The sequence below is a fragment of the Balaenoptera acutorostrata genome, chromosome 12 (assembly GCF_949987535.1).
Source record: "Balaenoptera acutorostrata chromosome 12, mBalAcu1.1, whole genome shotgun sequence".
Taxonomy (NCBI): domain Eukaryota; kingdom Metazoa; phylum Chordata; class Mammalia; order Artiodactyla; family Balaenopteridae; genus Balaenoptera; species Balaenoptera acutorostrata.
In genome coordinates this window covers 38,032,938-38,050,511 of record NC_080075.1, presented here as the reverse complement: position 1 = coordinate 38,050,511, position 17,574 = coordinate 38,032,938, and positions in this window count along the sequence as shown.

Below are 17,574 nucleotides of genomic sequence, written 5' to 3'. Positions count from 1 at the left end.
ATGAAGGATGGTGGGGGTGAGTGTGGGTGAGGAAGCCACTGACATCTATTTCCATTAACAATTTAAATTTGAATTCAGTCATATTAATTGATCAGCATTTTGAAAAACAGAGAATAAAGTGCTGAGCTGATAGATTTCAGGAAGCATAGTTTTCATAGAAACAGGGTAGAGAAATCCCAGAACACAGGGCCCTGGAAGAATGATGGGGTAGTGGGATTTCCAGCTGGGGGCAACATTTGGCAATGGCTGCAGACACTTTTAGTTGTCACAGCTGAGAGGGGAGGTACCACTGGCATGTCATGAGATCTAAGGACCCTCCAGTGCATAGACAGTCACAATAAGGAATGATCTGCTCCAACAGGTCAATAGCACCACTGTTGAGAAACCCTGTTGGAAATGGATCTCAAAGCACGGCAATTGCATGACTGCCTCTTGCATTTTACGTGTAATAATCACCAAACATTTTGGGAGCATCATCTGTGTGCCAGACACAGTGGTTGGCTAAGTGGGAGGTCAAAGGATGAATAAGACAATTAGAGAGGCAACATGATGGTTGGGCTCATGTCTCTCCTCTCCTAGATGAAAGCTCTCACCGAGAGGGTGCACTTCTCGGACTTTCACAGCACCCACTACGGTGCCTAATGATCTATGTTCTTAACATACACTCATATCCATTTGGGAGTGGGGACAGACGAGGCGTACTTCCGCTTCGGGGCCTGTGCTATGATTCATCCCGAGACTTCTGTTGGCCTAGGTTGCTGTCCCAAAGGCCTCCTGGTTTCTCACACGTGCAGCTTCCCACGCCAAAAGGCAGACTTGTTTTAGTAACTGAGATGGACTCAGATGAGACTGAGTCTGGAGCTCACCCTCTTGCTCAATCGTGATTATTCATGGCTGACTGCAGATTTCTGCAGAAAAGTCCCCACAGCCGGCCTCAGGAAGCCCTGTTCAGAGGGGAGTTCTTATGTCAGGGTGTCCTGGCTAGGCAGCTTTGGAGAAGGAGGAAAGTCGTCTGGGTGGCTCACAATCCCGTCATTCTAACCCCCCTTGATTGCACGTTGAGCCACAAGAGCTCAGTGGAGTAGGAAGGTTTGTTTCACATAGGAATTCGGACTTGAGGGAGATGGAAAAGTCAGAAGATATGAACTCTACCCAAGACACAGGATTTGAAGGCTACCTGTGCCAGCCCAACTGCACCCCAGACCACCTAGGGATAGGTCCCCATTTCTGCTCCAATGGAACAAGATCGCTGGGGCAATTCCTTTGCTGATGTCTCTTTACCATCACACATTTATATTCTTCATATTCTGTGCCAAAGAGCCCAGAAGATGCTGTAGAGTTATTGCGAGGGGTCTGTGACTTGTGCAACAAGGCTTGATGTCGATCAAATATATAATATTTCACACACGAATGTTCTACTCTTTTTCAAACGTGTGTAAATGCTGCTGTGATTAAACTACGGGGATTAATCGAGGTGCTGAATTCAGAGCGAATTGTTATTCCCCTGCCACTCCTGTCTCAAACCATTAAGCAGTTTTCAGTCTGTCACCTAGCTCGCTCCCATCCCTTCCCATTTCCAACTCTTCAATCAGGAACCGGATCTGGTCAATGACTCCTTCATAAATCTCATCTATGTGTCCTTCCTTCCCCACAGTTGTCACCAAAGTCTGCCTTTCTTCACTCCACCACTGCAAGATGCAAGATGCAAGATTTCACCACCTAGTCTGTCTCCGAGGCCCTATTCCAGATTATTTAGCACTCTGCCACCACGTAAATCTTCCTACTGGTCCATACAATTCCTTGGCCTAAAAATACTTAGGCCTTCTGGTCTCCTTAACCGGGTGTTCACAGTGCCTCACAGGGTGGCATTAAGAACCACCTCTGCGACACAAAATGTCACCTTATCATTTACACCCCCTAATATTTTAAAAATAACTTAAACAATAAGATCGCCATGTCCCATTAAAATACCATAGTTTAGGGACTTCCCTGGCGGTCCATGGGTTAAAACTCCGCACTCCCATTGCAGGGGGCATGGGTTTGATCCCTGGTCGGGGAACTAAGATCCCGCATGGTGTGTGGTGCAGTCAGAAAAATAAGATAAAATACCATAATTTATAATTACCATGTAGAATTGTTTTATTATTTTATTGTACCTTTCAGAATAAAAATGTTCAATAAATATGTGCAATGGAATTATGGACTGCAATGAACAGAAAGCTTTTTTTTTCATTTTCCCCAGGTCTCATTTTTTTTCAAGAACAAGTGGTCACCACTTATTCCTTGAATTAAGTTGCCCCCAATCCTAGTGTTCTATAGAGTGCTGTGCACCAGAAAGTTCAGGAACCGCCGACTTAGTTTACCAGCCCCAGGTCTGTAATTTCACCTTCACTCTGCTTGGACAAGGGTGAGTGGAGAACCTTGTCCAAACAGGACCTGCTGGCTCCCTCTGGTGGACAGCAGGGAGAAAATACGCGGGAAGAAAAGTTGCTCTAGGTATTGGCAAATACTGTTGTATTGAAAGGGCCCCAAGAAACCTGATCTGCAAAATATGTTGAGACGGAGTTGTATTTTGCTGTGTATTGCAAAACGGATTTGGAAACCATTGGGGGGTGGAGAATAAATAACTGGAAAGTACGGATAATTAAAATACCAAATTTTGGCCGATGGTTTCAGTGCTTGCCTTTCCACCAGGGCAATTTACTAGGAACAAACCGTCTGAGGATCTCTTTCTCTTCTCATGGTGGGAAGAGGAGCAGAACGATCCAGAAGGGGCCATGGTGAAGCTTCCTGCTCCTGGCAGGGATTTGAACCCAGGCGTGCCGGGGCAGCCTCACGGGGTCCTGGGGCTGCCCGGGCGTCAGCACAGGACACTGCATCTCTGGTGTCCTTCTTGCCGGTGGTTTCTCCTGACTGCCGTCAGCCCGCCCTCGAGGACGCTCAGCCTGGCCCTGTCACTCCCTGCTCCACACGTTGGCCCTTCATGCCTTCCCCTTGTTCCTATTAGAAATGGGGGTGCAGAGGACAGGGCCCATGGGAGGGGTTCCTCCCTGGGAAAAGGGTGGGGACAGAATGGGCATGATGAGCATGTCTGATATAGCCTGTTGTGCGTGAGATGCACCAAGTGTTTGGCATGTTCTGCTTCTATGGTCGTGCCATGCGGTCCTTGATTTGGATGGCGGAGAGACAGCAACATTTGAACACACCTGACTGGTAGGACACCGGACAAGTCCCTGCTAGTGGCACCCGTCTTTATCTGGCCAAATCTGGCCTGCCTTCCTGGTCTTATTATAGGGCTCGTTTATTCCAGGAAGCCGTCCTTGAAGTCCCCCAAGGCAGGGGGAGGTGATTCTCCCATGTGACCCCCAGACCACCGGCCGCACCAGATTATTGAGCTGATCACTCTGTACTTGGCCAGTTTACTCGGCTGCTGCCACCATCAGGCTCCCTGACTCTGGCAGCAACTGTATCTTACTCCCCTCTGCATCCCCAGGGCCTAGCGCCCTGCCTGGTACACTGTGAGGGGTGTCAGGGAAGGCGTCCCATGCCATAGAACTTCCGGGCTGTGTCTTCAAGAATAAGAAGGGATCCCATGTGCCGCAACTAAGAGCCGGTGCAGCCAAAGAAATAAATAAATATTTAAAAAAATTTTTTTAAGAATAAGAAGGGGTCTTCTAAGGAGATAGAGCATTCTAGAGAGAAGTGACCACATGAGCATGGAGAGTGCCATTATAAGATGAGGGAAAGATGGGCTCCTGAATTGTGCACTGCATGTCAGAGGACCCTCTGGCCCTCCGTCAGCGCCTCCCCTCCCCCAAGGGGTGAGAAGACCACAAGACAAGGGGACATGCTCATGCAAAGCCCGCATCCCCCAGACGGTGCTCTGGGTTCTGCGAGCCCACAGTTCCCTGCTCAATGGCCCTGATCCTGCTTCCAGGGCCTGGGTTCCTCCTCCCAGGATCAGCTGCTGCTGATGCACAGACTTCCATGCCCAAGAGGCAGCTGTTTGAGGGTATATGGATAGAGCCTGAATGCTGGCACTGGACTCTCTGCACACATGCATGAGAAGCCTTTGGGGGGCAGCACAAATCCAGGGGTGGTTGGCAAAAGGGCAGGCTGTGGGCTGGGGGTCCAGGGCTGGCTTTCCCCACATGCCACATTCTTGGGTGCTAAACCCCAAGAAGTTTGATGATTCTAAAAGCAAACTTGGTCCCCCTTGTCATTATGAAGGCATTTGTCAAGGTAGGAGGAAAAAATATTTTAACCACTAGAATGGCTATAATAAAAAAGATGGACAAAAACAAGTGCTGGCCAGGATGTGGAGAAATTGGAATTTTTGTATACTGCTGGTCGGATGTAAAAGGATGCAGCTGCTATGGAGAGTTAAACATAGAGTTACTGTATGACCCAGCAATTCCAGTCCTAGGAATATATCCAGGAGAATTGAAAACATATGTCCCCATGAAAACTTGTACATGAATATTTATAGCAGCATTATTCATAATAGCCAAAAAGTAGAAGCAATGGACATGTCCATCAACTAATGCATGGATAAATAAAATGTGCTATATCCACACAATGGAATATTATGCAGCTGTAGAAAGGAATGAAGCACTAATACATACTACAACATTGATGAACCTTGAAAACAGTATGCTATGTGTAAAAAGCTGGTCACAAAAAGGTCACATAGGTGTATGAATCCATTCATATGAAATGTGCAGAATGGGTAACTCCAGGGGGGCAGAAAGATTAGTGGTTGCCAGGGGCTGGAGAAGGAAGGAATGGGTAGTGACTCTTAATGGGTATTGAAATGTCCTGGAAGTAGATAGTGGCTACGGCTGTACAACTCTGAGAACATAATAAAAACCATTGAACTGTACACTTTAAAATGGTGGATTTTATAATATGTGAATCATATCTCAATTTATGTATGTGTGTACTCATTTATTTTAAGGATTTTATTTTATTTTTAATTTTATTGGAGTATAATTGCTTTACAATGTTGTGTTAGTCTCTGCTATACAATGAAGTGAATCAGCTATATGTATACATATATCTCTTCCCTCTTGGACCTCCCCCCTGCATCCCACCCATCTAGGTCATCACAGAGCACCGAGCTGAGCTCCCTGTGCTATACAGCAGGTTCCCACTAGCTATATATTTTACACATGGTAGTGTATTTATGTCAAACCTAATCTCCCAATTTGTCCCACTCTCCCCTTCCCCTGTGTCCACATGTCTGTTCTCTACATCTATGTCTTTATTCCTGCCCTACAAATAGGTTTATCTGTACCATTTTTCTAGATTCCCCATATATGCATTATTATACAATATATATTTTTCTCTTTCTGGCTTACTTCACTCTTTATGACAGTCTCTAGGTCCATCCACATCTCTACAAATGACCCAATTTCATTCCTTTTTATGGCTGAGTAATATTCCATTGTGTATATGCATCACATCTTCTTTATCCATTCATCTGTCGATGGGCATTTAGGTTGCTTCCATGACCTGGCTATTGTAAATAGTGCTGCAATGAACATTGGGATGCATGTGTCCATTTGAATTATGGTTTTCTCAAGGTATATGCCCAGTAGTGGGATTGATGGGTCATGTGGTAGTTCTACTTTTAGTTTTTTAAGGAACCTCCTTCTCCATAGTGGCTGTATCAATTTACATTCCCACCAACAGTGCAAGAGGGTTCTCTTTTCTCCACACCCTCTCCAGCATTTATTGTTTGTAGATTTTTTGATGATGGCCATTCTGACCGGTGTGAGGTGATACCTCATTGTAGTTTTGATTTACATTTCTCTAATAATTAGTGATGTTGAACATCTTTTCATGTGCCTCTTTGCCATCTGTATTTCTTCTTTAGTGAAATGTCTATTTAGGTCTTCTGCACATTTTTTAATTGGGTTGTTTTTTGATATTGAGCTGCATGAGCTGCTTGTAAATTTTGGAGATTAATCCTTTGTCAATTGCTTCATTTACAAATATTTTCTCCCATTCTGAGGGTTGTCTTTTCATCTTGTTTATGGTTTCCTTTGCTGTGCAAAAGCTTTCAAGTTTCGTTAGGTCCCATTTGTTTATTTTTGTTTTTATTTTCATTAGTCTAGGAGGTGGGTCAAAAAAGATCTTGCTGTGATTTATGTCAAAGAATGTTTTTCCTATGTTTTCCTCTAAGAGTATGATAGTGTCTGGTCTTACATTTAGGTCTTTAATCCATTTTGAGTTTATTTTTGTGTATGGTGTTAGGGAGTGTTCTAATTTCATTCTTTAACATGTAGCTGTCCAGTTTCCTCAGCACCACTTATTGAAGAGGCTGTCTTTTCTCCATTGCATATTCTTGCCTCCTTTATCAAAGATAAGGTGACCATATGTGCGTGGGTTTACCTCTGGGCTTTCTATCTTGTTCCATTGACCTATATCTCTGTTTTTGTGCCAGTACCATAGTGTCTTGATTACTGTAGCTTTGTAGTATTGTCTGAAGTCAGGGAGCCTGATTCCTCCAGCTCCAGTTTTCTTTCTCAAGATTGCTTTGGCTATTCGGGGTCTTTTGTGTTTCCATACAAATTGTGAAATTTGTGGTTCTAGTTCTGTGAAAAATGCCATTGGTAGTTTGATAAGGATTGTATTGAATCTGTAGATTACTTTGGGTAGTATAGTCACTTTCACAATATTGATTCTTCTAATCCAAGAACACGGTATATTTCTTCATCTGTTTATATCATTTTTTTTTTTTTTTTTTAACTTTTTTTTATAGCTACTTTATTTATTTATTTATTTATTTTTGGCTGTGTTGGGTCTTCGGTTCGTGCGAGGGCTTTCTCTGGATACGGCAAGTGGGGGCCACTCTTCATCGCGGTGCGGGGACCGCTCTTCATCGCGGTGCGCGGGCCTTTCACTATCGCGGCCCCTCCCGTTGCGGGGCACAGGCTCCAGACGCGCAGGCTCAGTAGTTGTGGCTCACGGGCCCAGCTGCTCCGTGGCATGTGGGATCTTCCCAGACCAGGGCTCGAACCCGTGTCCCCTGCATTAGCAGGCAGATTCTCAACCACTGCGCCACCAGGGAAGCCCTATATCATTTTTGATTTCTTTCATCAGTGTCTTATAGTCTTCTGCATACAGGTTTTTTTCCTCCTTAGGTAGGTTTATTCCTAGGTACTTTATTCTTTTTGTTGTGATGGTGAATGGGATTGTGTCCTTAATTTCTCTTTCTGATTTTTGTTGTTAGTGTATAGGAATGCCAGAGATTTCTGTGCATTAATTTTGTATCCTGCAACCTTACCAAATTCATTGATTAGTTCTAATAGTTTTCTGGTGGCATCTTTGGGATTTTCTATGTATAGTATTATGTCATCTGCAAACAGTGACAGTTTTATTTCTTCTTTTCCAATTTGTATTCCTTTTATTTCTTTTTCTTCTCTGATTGCCATGGCTAGGACTTCCAAAACTATGTTGAATAAGAGTGGCGAGAGTGGACATCCTTGTCTTTTTCCTGATCTTAGTGGAAATGATTTCAGTTTTTCACCGTTGAGAATGATGTTTGCTGTGGGTTTGTCATATATGGCCTTTACTTTGTTGAGGTAGGTTCCCTCTATGCCCATTTTCTGGAGAGTTTTCATCATAATTTGAATTTTGTCAAAAGCTTTTTCTGCATCTATTGAGATGGTTATATGGTTTTTATTCCTTAATTTGTTAATATAGTGTATTACACTGATTGATTTGCGTATATTGAGGAACCCTTGTATTCCTGGGATAAATCCCACTTGATCATGGTGTGTGATCCTTTTAATGTGTTGTTGGTTTCTGTTTGCTGGTATTTTGTTGAGGATTTTTGAATCTATGTTCATCAGTGATATTGCTCGGTAATTTTCTTTTTTCTTGATATCTTTGTCTGGTTTTGGTATCAGGGTGATGGTTGCCTCGTAAAACGAATTTGGGAGTGTTCCTCCCTCTGCAAATTTTTGGAAGAGTTTGAGAAGCAAAGCTGTTAGCTCTTCTCTAAATGTTTGATAGAACTCGCCTGTGAAGCCATCTGGTCCTGGACTTTTGTTTGTTGGTAGATTTTTAATTACAGTTTCAATTTCATTACTTGTGATAGATCTGTTTATATTTTCTAATTCTTCCTGGTTCAGTCTTGGAAATTGTACCTTTCCAAAAATTTGTCCATTTCTTTGTGGTTGTCCATTTTATTGGCATATAGTTGTTTGTAGTAGTCTCTTATAATCCTTTGTGCTTCTGAGGTGTCAGTTTTGCTTTCTCCTTTTTCATTTCTAATTTTATTGATTTGTGTCCTCTCCCTTTTTTTCTTGCTGAGTCTAGCTAAAGGTTTATCAATTTTGTTCATCTTCTCAAAGAACCAACTTTTAGTTTTATTGATCTTTGCTATTTTCTTCGTTTCAATTTCATTTATTTCTTCTCTGATCATTATGATTTCTTTCCCTCTACTGACTTTGGGTTTTCTTTGTTCTTCTTTCTCTAGTTGCTTTAGGTGTAAGGTTAGATTGTTTACTTGAGATTTTTCTTGTTTCTTGATGTGAGATTCAATTGCTATAAACTTCCTTCTTAGAACTGCTTTTGCTGTGTCCCATTGGTTTTGGGTCATCGTGTTTTCGTTGTCATTTATTTCTATGTATTTTTAAAATTTCTTGTTTGGTTTCTTCAGTGATCTCTTGGTTATTTAGTAGTGCACTGTTTAGCCTCCATGTATTTGTGTTTTCTACAGTTTTCTTCCTGTAATTGATTTCTAATCTCATAGCGTTATGGTCAGAAAAGATGCTTGATATGATTTCAATTTTCTTAAATTTAACGAGCCTTGATTTGTGACCCAACATGTAATCTATCTTGGAGAATGTTCCGTGTGCACTTGGGAAGAAAGTGTATTCTGCCACTTTCAGGTGGAATGTTCTATAAATATCAATTAAATCCGTCTGATCTATTGTGTCATTTAAAGCTTGAGTTTCCTTATTTATTTTCTGTTCGGATGATCTGTCCATTGGTGTAAGTGCGGTGTTAAAGTCCCCCACTACTATTGTGTTACTGTTGATTTCCCCTTTTATGGTTGTTAGCATCTGCCTTATGTATTGAGGTGCTCCTATGTTGGGTGAGTAAATATTTATAATTGTTATATCTTCTTCTTGGATTGATCCTTTGATCATTATGTAGAATCCTTTGTTATCTCTTGTAACAGTCTTTATTTTAAAGTCTATTTTATCTGACATGAGTATTGCTACTCCAGCTTTCTTTTGATTTCTGTTTGCATGTAATATCTTTTTCCATTCCTTCACTTTCAGTCTGTATGTGTCCCTAGGTCTGAAGTGGGTCTCTTGTAGACAGCATATATATGGGTCTTGTTTTTGTATCCATTCAGCAAGCCTGTGTCTTTTGGTTGGAGCATTTAATTCATTTACATTCAAGGTTATTATTGATATGTATGTTCCTATTACCATTTTCTTAATTGATTTGGGTTTGTTTTTGTGGGTCTTTTTCTTCTTTGTGTTTCCCACCTAGAGAAGTTCTTTTAGTATTTGTTGTAAAGCTGGTTTGGTGGTGCTGAATTCTCTTAGCTTTTGCTTGTCTGTAAAGCTTTTGATTTCTCTGTTAAATCTGAATGAGATCCTTGCTGGGTAGAGTAATCTTGGTTGTAGGTTTTTCTCTCTCATCACTTTAAGTATATCCTGCCACTCCCTCTGGCCTGCAGAGTTTCTGCTGAAAAGTCAGCTGATAACCTTATGGGGATTCCTTTGTATGTTATTTTTTGCTTTTCCCTTGCTGCTTTTAATATTTTTCCTTTGAATTTAATTTTTGTTAGTTTGATTAATATGTATCTTGGTGTGTTTCTCCTAGGATTTATCCTGTATGGACTCTCTGTGCTTCCTGGACTTGGTTGACTATTTCCTCTCCCATGTTAGGGAAGTTTTCCACTATAGTCTCTTCAAATTTTTTCTCAGACCCTCTCTTTTTCTCTTCTTCTTGGACCCCTATAATTTGAATGTTGGTGCGTTTAGTGTTGTCCCAGAAGCCTCTGAAATTGTCTTCAATTCTTTTCATTCTTTTTTCTTTATTCTGCTCCTTGGCAGTTATTTCCACCATTCTGTCTTCCAGCTCACTTATTCATTCTTCTGCCTCAGTTATTCTGGTACTGATTCCTTCTAGTGTATTTTTCATTTCAGTTATTGTGTTGTTCATCTCTCTTTGTTTGTTCTTTAGTTCTTCTAGATCTTTGTTAAACATTTCTTGTATTTTCTCCATCTGTGCCTCCATTTTATATCCGAGATTCTGGATCATGTTTACCATCATTACTTTGAATTCTTTTTCACATAGGTTGCCTATTTTCTCTTCATTTATTTGGTCTTTTAGGCTTTTACCTTCTCCTTTATCTGTGACCTATTTTTGGCATCTCTTTTTTTTTTTTTTTTTTTTTTGATGGGTAGGATTGTGTTCCTGTCTTACTGGTTGTTTGGCCTGAGGCTTCTGGCACTGGAGTTTGTAGGCTGTGGGGTAGAGCTGGGTCTTGGTGCTGAGATGAGGATCTTCAGGAGACCTCACTCCAATGAATATTCCCTGGGGTCTGAGGCTCTCTGTTAGTCCAGTGATTCGGACTCAGAGATCCCATTGCAGGAGCTCAGGCCTGACCCCCGGCTTGTGAACCAAGATCCTGCAAGCCACGTGGGACAGCAAAAAAAAAAAAAAAAAAGAAAGGAGCAGAACAATAACAAAAGAATAAAAAATAAAATGAGATTAGAAAACTAACAGATATGTTAGAAAAAAATATATGTATATAGATGAAACAACAACTGGAAGGTAAAACAGAACTACAATAGCACAAAAGAGGAGAAAAAAAAAAGAAAAGCCAGAAAAGACCTTGCCTGTGGGGGGCAAGATTTAGGCAGGGGCGGGGTTTAGGCGGTGGGCGGGGCCTATGCTTAGGACCCATAGGGCCAGAAAACGCCCTGGGGAGGTAGGGGGTCGGGCTTAGGTTCAACGCAGCAGGAGGAGCCCAGGAGTGCCTCTGGCCTTTGAGGGCGGAGGACCAGGTCTTGGACCCCAGCAGGCTCCGTGGGCCTGAGGGGGCAGGAGAAATGCTAGGCGCATTCCCCCGATCCTCTGTTACCGGAGGGTCCCTCCCCATTGGCCTCTGCTCGTCTTCCTCCCTCCTTCCTCCTTCCCATACCTCTAGGGCCTACTTGGCCGGAAGGGGCCTCGGAGGGTGGAGGACCCGGCCAGGGAGCCCAGCAGGCTTCTCAGGGCCCGATTGGGCAGGGGAATGTTAGCTGCCCTCTCCCCCACCCTCCGAGCCCCTGAGGGTCCCTTCAGGCGTGGGAACCCCTCCCCTCTCCCAGCCACCCCTCAGGGGCACTGGTCCTGTCTGGCCTCTACTTCTCTTCCCCCCTCACTCCCCCCCACATCCTACCCAGTCACTTGGGGGTTCTTCCCATCTCCTTGGACGTCGAGGTACCCCACCAAAGTTCAGCAGGTGCCGCAGTTGTGGGGAGACGTGAACTCTGCGCCCTCCCACGCCACCATCTTGACTCCGTCCCCTCCCTCACTCTATTTTAAGGATTTTAAAAATATATATTTTATTTATTTTTTTTGCCACACTGCATGGCTTATGGGGTCTTAGTTCCCTGACCAGAGATTGAACCTGGGCCCTCAGCAGTGAAAGCACGGAGTCCTAACCACTGGACTGCCAGGGAATTCCCCCCAATTATATCTCAATTTTTAAAAAAGAAAATATTTATTGGACAGCATGTTAGCTTATTTGAGGAATTTCAATATTTAGACACATGGTACGTGGGCGTCTGTTGCTACTCTTACCTCAGGGCCCTGCAAATGCTACCTGGGAGCCTGAACATGCAGGTATGAAACAGCTGCAGATGCTTTGTCAATGTCAAGTTTTCCAGTGCACCTGGAGTGTAACATTTGTGGTGGAGAGTGGGAGGAAATGGGGCTGGAGCACAGACAGGGCCAGGTCGTGGAGGGGTTATAAACCATGAGGGTAGCTCAGACTTTAATGGGGGAGGTTGTGGTTGCAGGTAGGCATTGAGAATCTTAGACTAGATTTTGCATTTTCTGATAAACCACTCTGGCAGCTGATGGGAGGACAGATTTGAGGGTGACAGGACAGGCCTCAGAGAGGGCCGTCAGCTATTATACTAGTTCAGGAGTGAGCTGGTGCAGGCATGAACTAAGGCAGAGACAGTAGAAATGTGGCAGAGGGAGAGGGCAGGTGAGAGGAGTATTTAGCTGACCAACTTAGTGGGATTTGGGTAGTAATTGGGTATGGGAATAAGAAGGTGGGGGAAGAGTCAAGGGTGACTTGATATGGCAAATGGGCAGATTGGGGCATGCAGAGAAAGATGACCTGCTGAGCTTGAAGTGGGACTAAGGAAATGACCAGTAGATAAGAAGAGGTCAAGCCTGGTGTGAGGGTCCTGCGCATCTGATAGGTCAAGCCACAGGAGTGGATGAAATCTCCTGGGTTTAAGGGGAAGGATGAGGGTTGGTGCCTTGGGAGACACCAACATCATCTAGACTAAGAAAGGAGAGAACTAGCCAGCCACAGAAACCACAGAGGGAGAGCAGTCCAAGCAGGGCAATCAAGGAGGACCAGAACGTGGCACGGATTTAGCAACAACAATGATGATAACCTTTGTCAACAACTTCAGCGGGATGGTGGACAAGGCACCAGTGGCTGAGGAACAAGTGTGAGGCGGGGAAGAGGAAGCAGAGAGCAAGACGACTGTGAATGACAAGGTGGAAGGATGGGGTCAGGGGAGGGCTTTTTCTAGAGGAGAAAGGCAATGGTTAAGTCATTATCTTTTTATTTATTTCTTTCCTGGTTTTAATGAAAATGTTCCAGGTAAGTGGAACAAAAATCAAACGCTATAGCAAATTTATAAAGCGAAAAGCAAAATTCCATACCTTTCATTTCTGACCCTTCAGTCCCTCTCTCTAAAAGTAACTATTATGATCAACTTCATATATCTTCCTGAAAAAGACATTTACACAAATGGAATTCTCCTCTTTAAGGATGAGAGAGATTTGGCTGAGTTTAAATACTGAAGGGAAAGGACCATATAGAGAAAACGGTGAAGACAGACAGAGTACTGATGAGAGGTAACTGGAAGCTGGCGATCACTCCAGGGTGGGAATGCAATCCAGAGGCAGGGGAAGAAGATCTTGGCCCGGCATGCAGAGATGCACGTGTTTTGCAGAGAGGGAGGGAGGGGCAGAGAACAGGGCTGGTGGAAGGGAGGAAGCGAGAGAGCTCAAAGGGCAGGAGACCACGGTTTTCAATGTGACAAGTGGAGCCATTCAGGAGGTGGCACAGGTCTGGGTGTGGCTGTGAGCATGGGTGGATGGAGTGGAGGTGAAAGTCCAGAGGGCTGAAGAGCTTTGAGCCTGGGGTGTTGGATGGAATGAGGTTAGGTGGATGTTGGGTCGCTTAGAATGATGGCAGGTGCTAGTTCTCAGTGGAGGCAGGTATGGCCTGCAACCAGGAAAGCTGGCCATGGTCGATGTTGGAGTGTCAGAGGAGAAGAAGCTTGGCCGAGGGTGGAATGTGGATATCTTGGAAGCAGCAATGGTGAACAGGAAGCACATCGGCTCTGTCTCCTTGCATTGGGTCTGGGGAGGGTGGGAGAAGCGGAGGGTAGACAGCACATTCAGCAGAAAGCCTGGGAAGCAGAAGAGGGTGTCTACCTGGGAGCAAGGGCTCCAGAGTGTTCCTGGAGGGGAAAGGGACGGGGGAAACTGGGCGACTGTCAGTGGTGCAAGGGACCAGCTGGCGGAGGCACCATGAATAAAGGGGAAGATGTTGGCAGGGCTGGATAGGATGGGAGAGGAATGTGGGTGAAGCAACAGGCCTCAGTGTTCCCATCTCTGTGGTCTTGGCAGGGCCTGAATGGAGCAGCTGCTGAGTGCTCAGCCACATGGTGTGCTCATTGGTGGGAGTCAGTCACATCTGGATTTGAAGACCCACTGGGTGTGGTATTAGTTTGCCAGGGTTGCAGTAACAAAGCCTCATAGACCACAAAGCTTACACAACAGAAATGTATTGGGGGCTAGAAGTCCGAGATCAAGGTGTCGGTAGTGTTGGTTCCTTCTGAGGACTATGAGGGAAGGATCTGTTCCAGGCCTTTCTCCTTGGCTTATCGATGGCCATCTTCTCCCTGTCTCTTCACATGGCCTCTATATATGTCTGTCTCCAAATCTCCCCTTTGTATAAGGACACCAGTCATGTTCGATTAGGGCACACCCCAGTGACCTCATTTTAATTTGATTGCCTCTGTAAAGATCCTATCTCCAAGTAAGAGCACATTCTGAGCTACTAGAAATTAGATTTTCAACATAGGAATGGTGGGGGGGGGCACAATTCAACCCATAACAGTATCCTTGGGCAAGGCACACGGCCATTCTCAGCATCAGCTGCTCTATTAACTGGTGACCACAGCAGTATTGACTTGCTGTACTGACTTGTTGTGAGGATGAAATTTGAGTGTGTCTGGCTCATTTTAATTAATTAATTAATTAATTTATGGCCGTGCGGCATGTGGGATCTTAGTTCCCTGACCAGGGATCAAACCCGTGCCCCCTGCAGTGGAAGCACGGAGTCTTAACCACTGGACTGGTCTGGCTCATTTTAAATGTTTGAAACAAATTGTCATCACCATCCCCATCCCCACCATCCCCATCCCCATCTCCATCCCTATGGGATCGTCATCACCAGGACCTCCTCACTTGTTTTGCAGGCTAGCAAACAGTCAAACCAGTGAGTTCTTTCTCATTCATTCTCCTCCTGAATCTAGCGTCTCAAGCAGGGAGCTTGACGCAGAGACCCAGGGCTCTACAAGGAATGGCCGCAGGGCGAAGCTCTTTTCCTCCATGATTTGCATACATGTAATCAGTTTTAAAATGATCCCTAGATTCAGCTTTGGAATCACAAAAGGACAACATCTTGCCTGAGGCTGGGTGGTGAGGACAATACTAGCACTTCAATCTGGGGGGGTGGGGAGGAACAAAGAGGGCATGTCAACTTTATGATGTGAGTGTCACCGGCCTTTAGGTCCTGCTACTGGGGAAGGATCTTACGTCTCTGTCCTGTCGCTCTGAACCCTTGCTCCACCTCCTGGGCCCCGAGGAGGTGTCATGCCACCCACCCCCAAACCGGAGGTCGGGAAAGATTTCAGATTTTGTGAGAAAGGCAGATTCTGTTGGAGGCACCTGGGGCTGACTTGGATTATGCTGTGAGCTCATCTGGAAAAGGGCTTTCCTAGGAAAGCAGACATCCTCCTGTAGGTTATAGGAACCCTTTTTACCAGTAGTTCTCAAAATGTGGTCCCTGAACCAGCAACACCAGGGTAGCCAAACTTTTCTACGAAGAGCCAGAGGGTCCCAATTGTAGGCTTTGGGGGCCAAGAGGACGCAGACAGTCTCTGCCACAACGACTCACCTCTGCTGTTGCAGTGTACACGCAGCCACTGACAACTCATGAACGAAGGCGGCCGTGTTCCCAGGCTGGACAAACCAGGAGGAAGCTGCATTCGGCCCCCGGGCTGTAGTTTGTCTCCCTGGCTCAGTGTAGTTATTGAGAGCACTCGCTTTCTCTCTTAACAGTATCGCGGTTTGTACAGTATATTTTGTAGTTTCCCCGCCTGGGGGTCTGGGCTGGGCAGCTGTGTATTTGTCACACTCAGTGGACATTTGTACCACTTTAGAAGTGGAGAAAGAATGAAAGTCAAGGAGGGAAATCTTCACACTCAACTACTCTCCTTTTCAGTGCTCTCTCCTCCCTCTCCTCCTCCCTATTGTGGGTTTGGGACTTTGAAGACCATCTTCAAAGAAAGGACGGTGGCTTGAAGGCAGCTGCTGGTTTAGATTCTCTTGCCTGTTTAGGTTTTCCCTTCTGGAGAGCAGGAGCCTGGGGTCCCACCAGCACCCGAGCTGGGCCAAAACCAGCATAGCCAGATGTAATACAACCTTTCCAGGACAAATAAATGCAAGCAAGTTAAGAGAAGATACATATTCTTTTCCCCCCATTAATGAACATTTTGGAAATTAGAGGAAAACGTGTAAGAATTTGTCAGTCTCTGGACCCTACACATTAATCCCAGGAGACTGAAAACAAGGTGTCTTATTTTGAAATGGCCATGGCCTCTTTATGCCCTGGGTGCAGCCTCTACCCATAAGCATTAGGACAGGGCCACAGCCCATTGCTTACAGAGATGACACACAATTAAAGCCGGCTGGGAGTGTTAAAGTCATAGCCACAGCTGAGATGAAGGGCCTTTGACAGTAGCCGCAATTTGGGGAGACAGCGGGAGTGGGGGACTGTGGAGGGCACATGCCCAGCTACAAAGCAGCAGCCACTTTTCTAGCCAGAAAGTGAACCCAAAGGTGCCAGAGAGCTGATTTCTCAAGAGAAGTGACGATCTGGAGTTCTTTTAAAGTATAGTTGATATATATATAAATATATATTCTTTTCAGATTCTTTTCCATTATGGTTTATTACAGGATATTGAATACAGTTCCCTGTGCTATACAGTAGGTCCTTGTTGTTTATCTATTTTATATACAGTAGTTTGTATCTGCTAATCCCAAACTCCTAATTTATCCCTTCCCCCCTTTCCCCTTTGGTAACCATAAATTTTGTTTCCATGCCTGTGAGTCTGTTTTGTAAATAAGTTCATTTGTATCATTTTTTAGATTCCACATATAAGTGATATCATATGGTATTTGTCTTTCTCTGTCTGACTTACTTCAATAAGTATAATACTCTGTAGGTCCATCCATGTTGCTGCAAATGGCAATATTTCATTCTTTTTGCTGGCTGAGTAATATATCTGTATATATATCTCACGTCTTAAGCCAATCTTCTGTTGATGGGCACCTGCTTTGCTTCCATGTCTTGGCTGTTGTAAATAGTGCTGCTATGAACACTGGGGCGCATGTATCTTTTCAAATCAGTTTTCTCTGGTAAAACCTCTTGGTCTTTAAATGTTGGCAACTGTTTCAGATTTTAAAAGCCCTGCATGAACCAATACCACATCAGACAGACCAAATGCATCTGTGAGTCACATTCACCCAGTGGCCTCTGTACCCAGCCTCCTTGGCAAGGACTGCTCAGGCCAAGAGCTGGCTTCTCCAGTCAGACAGACGGACAGTCAGACAGACAGACCAACCCTTTGGGTCTTGTTTCCCCTGGTTGCCCAACAGAAGGCTAATGTTGCCATTGTGACCCAAGCCAGTACTTTGACTTAAAGCCTTGGGAACTAGTGTGTGGACGGGGATATAGGGGCTCCAAACTTGAGCTTGATCTGAACTTGGTAACTTTTAGTCATTACATCCAGCATCACAAAAATGTCAAAAAATGACATCTCTGGCTGCTCCAGTTTTCTCTTTTTTCTTGGGCTTTCATTCCAGTTCCTGCTGGTCCTCAGGTCTCCAACCTGTTTTCTATGTCCTCGTGACAACCGGATGACAGCAGCTGATAAACCCTAAGAGTTTTCCTTTTCTTGGATGTTCGCTTTTTACTGGAGGGCCCTCTAAGACCAAAAATCATTAAAA